The following is an 8,706-nucleotide window of genomic DNA, read 5'->3' as shown; positions in this document are numbered from 1 at the left end:
TTATTCCCCCCACAGAAGAATACCTAAAATAAATTCTATGACCTTTAACCTCGCGAGTCTAAATTCATCACAGCAGCTCCGCCACGCCCACACACATGTGACTGGTTGACTATTAATCTTGGGTTCACGTGAGAACTGACACACTGAAATGTTGAAGACTACCTACGTGTAGAAAAAACACACACACATGTAAAATGAATTGAAAAAAGACATATCCACATATCCTTGGTAGAAGACTGAGATGGCAGCCTTCATCATACTGTACACAGCTGACACCTTCAACCGGATTTCTGTTGCAAATATGGTAACCCAGGTGCATGGTGTATGAGTGTTGGGGAGGGAGGGAGCAAGGAAGAAATGTAAATAAGGAGAGCGAAGAGAAAAAGGATGGTGAAAATCGGGTATTAAGAGTCAAAATCGGTGTGTTAGTCATAAATCGTTACGTCATGAGTTAGGAGTCAATATCGGTGCGTCATAAAATGTGACTAGGGGTTAACTGTCCCTTCTGTGTGTTGCCCCTTGATTACAGTGATATGATGAGCCTCGACCTGCTACAAGATTAGTCACCGCAGTTTATTTCACCTTTTGATTAAACACCCGAACGTTACCTGTGATGTTAACTTAAAGTAAGTTAGGTTAAGGTAAATTAGGTTAAGTTAAGAAAGGTTATATTAGGTTAACATAAGAATGGAGGAATTTACACGAGAAGAACAGGACTCAACCCTAGAGGAACATGAGTCGAGCCTAAAATAATTCACAAGAACTGTACTTCCAAAAAGATTTTACGGGAAGTTCCTTGGCCAGAAGGGCGCCCACATTAAAAAATCGGCCAAAGGTGCGGAGTTGTGGTGAAATTCGACATGAACAAAAAAACTTGTCTCCATCACCAGTACAGACCCTCAGCAGGTATAAGATGCGATACTATACGTGGAACATTTATTACGTCAATGGTCGCTCGTTCACCCACCCAATTAATCAGATATATAAATATTTGTTCTCTATTGTTATATATGCAATATTTCTATCTGTCTGCCTGTCTGTCTGTCTGTCAATCTATCTATCTACACTCAAACTATTTGATTCTCAATTCATGGGCAGCCACCAGTCTGATTCTCAATTCATGGGCAGCCACCAGTCTGATTCTCAATTCATGGGCAGCCACCAGTCTGATTCTCAATTCATGGGCCATCAGGTCGACTTGTCTGGGCAGCCGCCAGGCTGGGCAGCACCAGTCTGATTCCCAATTCATGGGCAGCCACCAGGCCCGATTTTCAATCAAGGGGTAGCCACCAGTTCAGCTGATTCTCAATTCATGGGCAGCCAATAGCCTGATTCTCAATTCATGGGCAGCCACCAATTGATTCTCAATTCATGGGCAGCCACTCAGTATGGTTTCAATTCATGGGCAGCTGCCTCAGTATGGTTCTCAATTCATGGGCAGCCACCACAGCATGGTTCTCAATTCATGGGCAGCTACCAGTATGGCTCTCAATTCATGGGCAGCCACCAGTATGGTTGGCGTGAGGGTGTTTAGTTATCAGGTGAAATAGCTGGCAGGCCCCACTTCTTCTAACGTGACCTACACAGTGACGGGAGGGACAACGACCCACAGTGACGGGGAGGTGACAACACCTACAGTGACGGGGAGGTGGACAAAGACCCACAGTGACGGGGAGGTGGACAACGACCACAGTGACGGGGAGGTGGACAACAGACTCCACAGTGAGACGGGGAGGTGGGACAAAGACCCACAGTGGACGGGGAGGGTGGACAATGGACTCTACAGTGGATGGGAGGGGGTGGACAACGACCACAGTGGACGGGAGGTGGACAACGACCTGTTACAGTGAGACGGGGAGGTGGACAACGACCTACAGTGACGGGGAGGTGGACAACGACCTACACAGTGACGGGGAGGTGGACAACGACCTACAGTGACGGGGAGGTGGACAACGACCTACACAGTGACGGGGAGGTGGACAACGACCTACAGTGACGGGGAGGTGGACAACGACCTACACAGTGACGGGGAGGTGGACAACGACCTACACTTCTCAGTAAAGGACTTCCTCTCTTGATTGATGTTGTAGCATCAGGCCAACCACTGGCTGGCCCAGCAGGAGGCCAAGTGTCCCATTGGGGGCCTGCTGTCACCATCGACTTAAAAGCGATTTTTACACACACACACACACACACACACACACACACACACTTAAAATTTTATATTAAAACAAACAATATATATTATCAATAAAAGTTAATACTCACACTAATCTACAAATAATAGTAGAAAATGCCGATAATTCTTCCGTTTCTATCAATGGTCTTTACTTCCACAAATATAGCTAAAGAAAAGTCGCCATACAAATAATAATGAGAAAGACACAAGATAAGAGTGTAGAAAGTGACAATAAGTGCTAAGACAACAATTAGAAATATCAGTACAAACTTATTAATGTCCTCAACTAACACATCCAGCTTGACACCCCAGCCATCTCCACCTGAAGAATCATCACCCCGGAATATATCAACTCAGGTGATTCATACACCTTTATTGTTAGGTCAGGTTAGGTTAGGTTAGGACAAAAATAACAACCTCTGACCTTATATCTGACCTGATGTCACCTGAAGATTAACCACCACAGAGGGTCCTGACCCCACCTGAACAATCGACACCCTGTCAAATTCTGGGGTGATTATTCTTCAGGTGATGTGAAGTAAATAAGATTAAAATACCCAATAATGCTTTAAAATAACATTACCAGAAGAGTGCCGGGAGAGCACATGAGCCCTGCATATTGATGACTTTTTTTTTTCGTAGTATTGTTCGTTTTCCTAAAATAGAAAACAATGGATACCGGTATTCAGGTTATCAAGTTATAGGGAATATTAGAAAAATCCTTGTCGTAGAAAATATTGGAAATATCGATTGTACTCGCCTGTGGTTTCACCTCTGCTGCTCCAGGCTGGTAGACTCAAGCGCCGCTCACAGTTACCAACAGCAACAGGCAATACAACCTTCTCCACCAGGTTCCCACCACCCTCCTATAACTCTTTATATAACCAAAGTATTTATTTTTTTCGTTAAGAATACTTATTTATAGTATCTATATACTTCAAAACTTATACTTGAGCGTTAAAACCATGTTTGATAACGTGATAGACATGTTTTGAAATGCCATAACAAGGACAGCTGTGAATTTCCCCAGGCTATGTGGTATTGGCACACACCATCTAGGCCCCAGCGCGAGCTGTGATTGGCCAGGGGAATGTGACGCAGCCCCGACGCGAGCTGGGATTGGCCAGAGAGAGTGACGCAGGGACAGGCTGGCCCACCTAATCTCAGTTTTAGTATTCCAGGAAGTGTCATCTCCTATGTCCTGACCACGTATTTCACCTACATGTTTAAAATTACCCTTACTGTCAAGACACTGCCTAACCCTATACCACATCAAGGCAACAACGTTGGGTCTCAAATGTTACCAATATATTACAATATGCATTTTTTTACTGGGATTAGCCCACCCGGGCACAGGTCACTGACCCATATAGAGGCCTAGGGGGGCCAAAATGAAATAATAATAAAAATAATGTAGTGTAAATATTGCGACCATTCTCATAAACCTTATATGACGTCATCACCTCCTGACGTCAACAACAGTGGGCGTTTCCATAGACGTCAGACAAAATCAAAACGAGAAAATGACGATGAAAGTACTTCACCCACGAGAATTCGGTTATTAAAGATTATACCAGACAATAACATTATCTTCATTAACTCAACTACTGTACTCAAAATCAGAACAAATGGAAGCTTTCTGTTATGTCGTGACGTCATTAAGCAAGTTTCGACTTAATCCGCTGTTCATTCACGTCAGAGTGTGTGTGATTCTTTTTCGTAAATCGCCCAAGTGTGTGCGCTGCGTTACGGCGTAGTCTCACCTTGCCACGGGTCTGTTTAAAAAATATGCATTGAAGACACAAACGCAACGAGTACCCCGGTCTGTAGCGCGCCATGGTGAATAATACTGGCCACACACCTGTTGAAAATTTAATTATCTCGAATTGATCAGAATACTAATAATAACGATACTACTATAACTATTACTACTACTACTACTATTAATAATAATAATAGTCTCCCTGCAGTCCCACCCTGTCTGTACCCTTTCTTCCTGCGGCTGCCTGCGGAACAATCTCCAATGCCCTGAGGAAGCTGCAATTAACCTTAAGAACGATGAGGTGTGAGGGAGGGAGGAGACCAGGAGCAGCGGGCCAAGCTTCCGGGGTATTGTGAGGAAGGGAGGAGTACCTCACACACCATCCGCAGCCCTCAATAGAGTTCAGAAGCCCTCAATGATTCCTGTGTAAAATCTAACAGCCCCCAATTGTTCCCTGACTTCCATTTATACACCTCGATCCTATCTTCCCTCACTACGTCTCTCGAAGGAGTGCAAATTAAGATGCTTTAACCTGTCTCTGTACTCAAGGATCCTAATGCCCGGGATTAGTCTTGTCATTCTCCTCTGAATTCTTTCAAGGGATTCTATATCCATTCTGTAATACGGTGACCAGAACTGAACCGCGTAATCCAAGTTAGGTCTCACAAGCGCAAGATATGGTTTTAAGTATAACCTTGCTAGCCTTGTAACTAACACTCCTTTGTATGAACCCAAGTACTTTATTAGCCTTGTTTCGAGCAAATACACATTGTTTACTTGGCTTAAGATTCCTACTTAACATTATTCCTAAATATTTCTCGCAGTCGGATTTCTCTATAACATCGTTGCTCATCTGGTATCTGGTTACTCTGTTTACATCTCCTAGACTTAGTACTTTACATTTGTCCACATTGAATTTCATCTGCCATTTTTCAGACCATTCGAAATCTTTGTTTAGATCTTCCTGTAGTTTTATCAACCAACATATCAAACTAACTCACTCTAAACTGTGATGCAAAGACAAAATTTAAATGATTATTAGGTTATATATTTCCTCTTATTGATGATGTGAATAAAACAAAGCCAAACTTGACCACAAAGCTAAAGAGGACTGGACCCCAATCCTAAGTAGGCAAGGGATAGGATTAGGTTGAGTTGGAGCCCACATGACCAAGAGCCATCCTCACCTGATCCTCTGAGGTGAGTCTAGGTATTAAATGGTGATCCGAATTGACCTGACACCCTCACCTCAGACGATTCCAGCAACACACCCAGCCCGTCATATCAACAGGCCTTTGCACCCGTGAGAGCTCAGACACGAGGAACAGATGCTAGGGTAGGAATGTTAAGTAGCAATACCCTTTTAACTATAAGTGTTGACCCCATTTTAAGTGTTGACAAAAAAAAGGTGTTTCTAGCATTTATTTACATAACCAACACTTGAGGCCGTGTGATGATCCAGAGTGTGAAAGAGACGTCATCAGATGTTGGTTTGTCCGAGTCAATCTCACAGGTAAACAAGGCCGTCGACCACAGAGTTAATTGGTTTGTTATTTACAGGTGGGTGAAGCCAGTGATAGTTTAATTAACAAAAAAAACAAGCCAACACGCACCCAACCACTCACTACACACACACACACTTGATCTATGTATTAAACCAACTCACACACACACACACACACACACACACACACAACACACACACACACACACACACACACACACACACACTTGATCTATGTATTAAACCAACTCACACACACACACACACACACACACACTTGATCTATGTATTAAACCCTAACCACACACACACACACACACTTGATCTATGTTTTAAACCAACTCACACACACACACACACACAAGGACAGCGGCGCCGGGGGAACGAGACATCAACATCATCATGGCGGCTAAAGGAGCGTATAGCGTCGAGCACCACCTCACAAAGCCTCCCCCATCTTGATAACAATGCCTGACTGGCGGTCACTACCATCACCCCCTCCCCCTTTCAGCTTTATCACCCACCAACATTATTCCCACCTATATCACCACTGCCACCGTCTCTCTCTCCACACAACCAACTGATAGTGAAGATGATATGACCCTCCTGCCAGACGTGACCAGCCTATCATCCTTTCAACAAGATGTCATTATTATCAAGGCTACTTAAGAGTCACTTTATACTCGTCTCGGGGGACTACTTATAGTTTTTTTGGGCTACTTGATGTTTCTTCTAGTCTAGGGTTACTTGGGACTACTGCTAGTTCTAATACACTCGCCTGGGGCTACTTATTGTCTGTGGGTTCCTAGAAACCGACTTTGCGGGCTACTTGATGATTCTTGTCGTCTAAGGTTATTTGGGGCACACTGCTACTACTATAACAGTCGTCTGGGTGCTACTTGGAGCTACTTATACACCCATCTAGGGGCTACCTGGTACTTTGTCTACATTTGTATGAAGGCTTATCTATGTGACTGCATCTAAAATCTTAATTAATGTATGTATGTATGTATGTATGTATGTATGTATTCAAGTTTACGTATGCGTACCGAGGAGAAAGAGAGACTGTAGAAAAGGTGGTGATGTTTACATGTACTCACGGTAATAGTGGTAGCATCTGACTGTCACTCATAGCTGTCTGTCACCACCTACCTAGAAAGACACAAAAATATATGTTAACTCAGCACTGAAGATTAGTTGACACAATTAGTTGACACATTAGTTGACACGATTAGTTGACACAATTAGTTGACACATTATTTGACACAATTAGTTGACACGATTAGTTGACACGTTTACAAATTCCAATCGTTTTAAAAGTTCATCAACAACTCGTTTACAACTTGTGTGTTCCTTCTTTTCTTCCTTTCCCCCCCATTTCCTCCTCCCCTTTTTCCTCCTCCCTCACCTCCTCCCTCTCCACCACCAACATAACCCTCCTCAAGTCAGCCCTTTAAACTCAGGTTATATTGAGGTGACCAGCTTAAGTGAAATATAGATGGTGAATATTAGGTATGAGGCCGTCACGTGGGTGGGTGTGGGTGGTCCTAATGGGTTAGTGGGTAGTGAATGAGTGCGTGGGTATAATGGGTGAATAGGGGTGGGTATAATGGGCGAGGTTGGGCGGGTATAATGGTCAGAGAGACGACTCCTTAACCAGGTCAGAGTTAGTGACCTTGAACTTCCAATTGCCTAAATCATATCAACAGTAACACACGCACACAGACATACATACATATTTACATACACACACACACACACACATACATATTTACATACACACACACACACATACATATTTACATACACACACACACATACATATTTACATACACACACAGTCTCTCTCTCTCTCTCTCTCTCTCTCTCTCTCTCTCTCAAGAAACATGGTATGCGACTTGTAATGGAGAAATAACGACACGAGATTGAAATAATTTGATGATGACAACGACGACGAGCCAAGGGGTAGCGTGAAGGTGGACCCCCTCCCTCCCTCCCGCCCCTCCCCTCCCCTCCCCTCCTCCCACTCTGACGTATATTACAGAGAGAACAAAAGGTCCATCTGAGTGACACCATACAGACCACCTATCCATACACGCCTTATGAGCCAAATGACCCCGACAAACTTACGATTATAGACAGACAGACATATCAAAACACACACACACACACACACACACACACACACACACACACACACACACACATATCTTCTGCTACAGGCCTCGACCATAACAACTGGGTGACATCAGAGAGGCACATAGTGTGTAGATGAGTGAAGAGTGTGATATTGTTATGGGTTTAGATTATGGCGTCAGTGTGTGAGGGAGGGAGTTGCTGACACCTTTTGTTGCGGTGTTGTGGATCTTTACTGCTGACGGAGCCTCGGCGCGTGGAGCTTTAAAGTTCCATTGGACGGCTTAGTGAGCACCACACACAAATACACACAAACACACATATCAACACACACACAAACACACACATACATATCAACAAACACACATATACATATCAACACACACAAACACACACATATCAACACACACAAACACACACACATACATATCAATACACAAAACAATATTATAATGGTTGAGACTGGCTGGTCTTAAGGGCCATCAAGGCGTGAATTTCTCTTTAGTGTACGGTAGAAGCTGTCACCAACACATCACCATCATCACAAGTAAACAAGCTGTATAACCCAGTGTCAAGGAATAACCCAAGTAGACCGGACAGCTCGCCAACTGCACTGGCTAAACTATTCCCGGGGAAAACCATCCGCAAATCGAATGACATCCAGATTCCCAAATAGTGAAAAGAAACAAGTCCATATTTTGAACCAGCCCAGCCTGAACCTGGGACCATCCGCCTGCAACACACACACACACACACACACACACACACACACACACACACACACACACACACCTGCAAGGGGATCGGCCCATAACACATCTATCACGTCAGCATAACATCAACAAAAATTACGTTATGTTACACCGGAGGGGAGAGGCATTACCATTACCAGCATCACTACCTTCATCACCAGTCACCACCATTACCAGCAGCACCAACACAACTACCACAATGACCCTTCCCATTCTCGCTAATTGCACCTTCACCATCACCATCGTCTCCAACACTCCTATCACCCCCAACACCGTCACCATCACCACTACTTACACAACCAAACACCCATACCACAACCACTATTACTTTCACCACCACCACCACCACCACTACTCTCACCACCACCATCAT

This window comes from Homarus americanus, unplaced genomic scaffold, assembly GCF_018991925.1.
Source record: "Homarus americanus isolate GMGI-L3 unplaced genomic scaffold, GMGI_Hamer_2.0 scaffold22250, whole genome shotgun sequence".
Classification (NCBI taxonomy): domain Eukaryota; kingdom Metazoa; phylum Arthropoda; class Malacostraca; order Decapoda; family Nephropidae; genus Homarus; species Homarus americanus.
The sequence above is the reverse complement of the archived record's forward strand: the minus strand, read 5'-3'. Positions refer to the sequence as shown.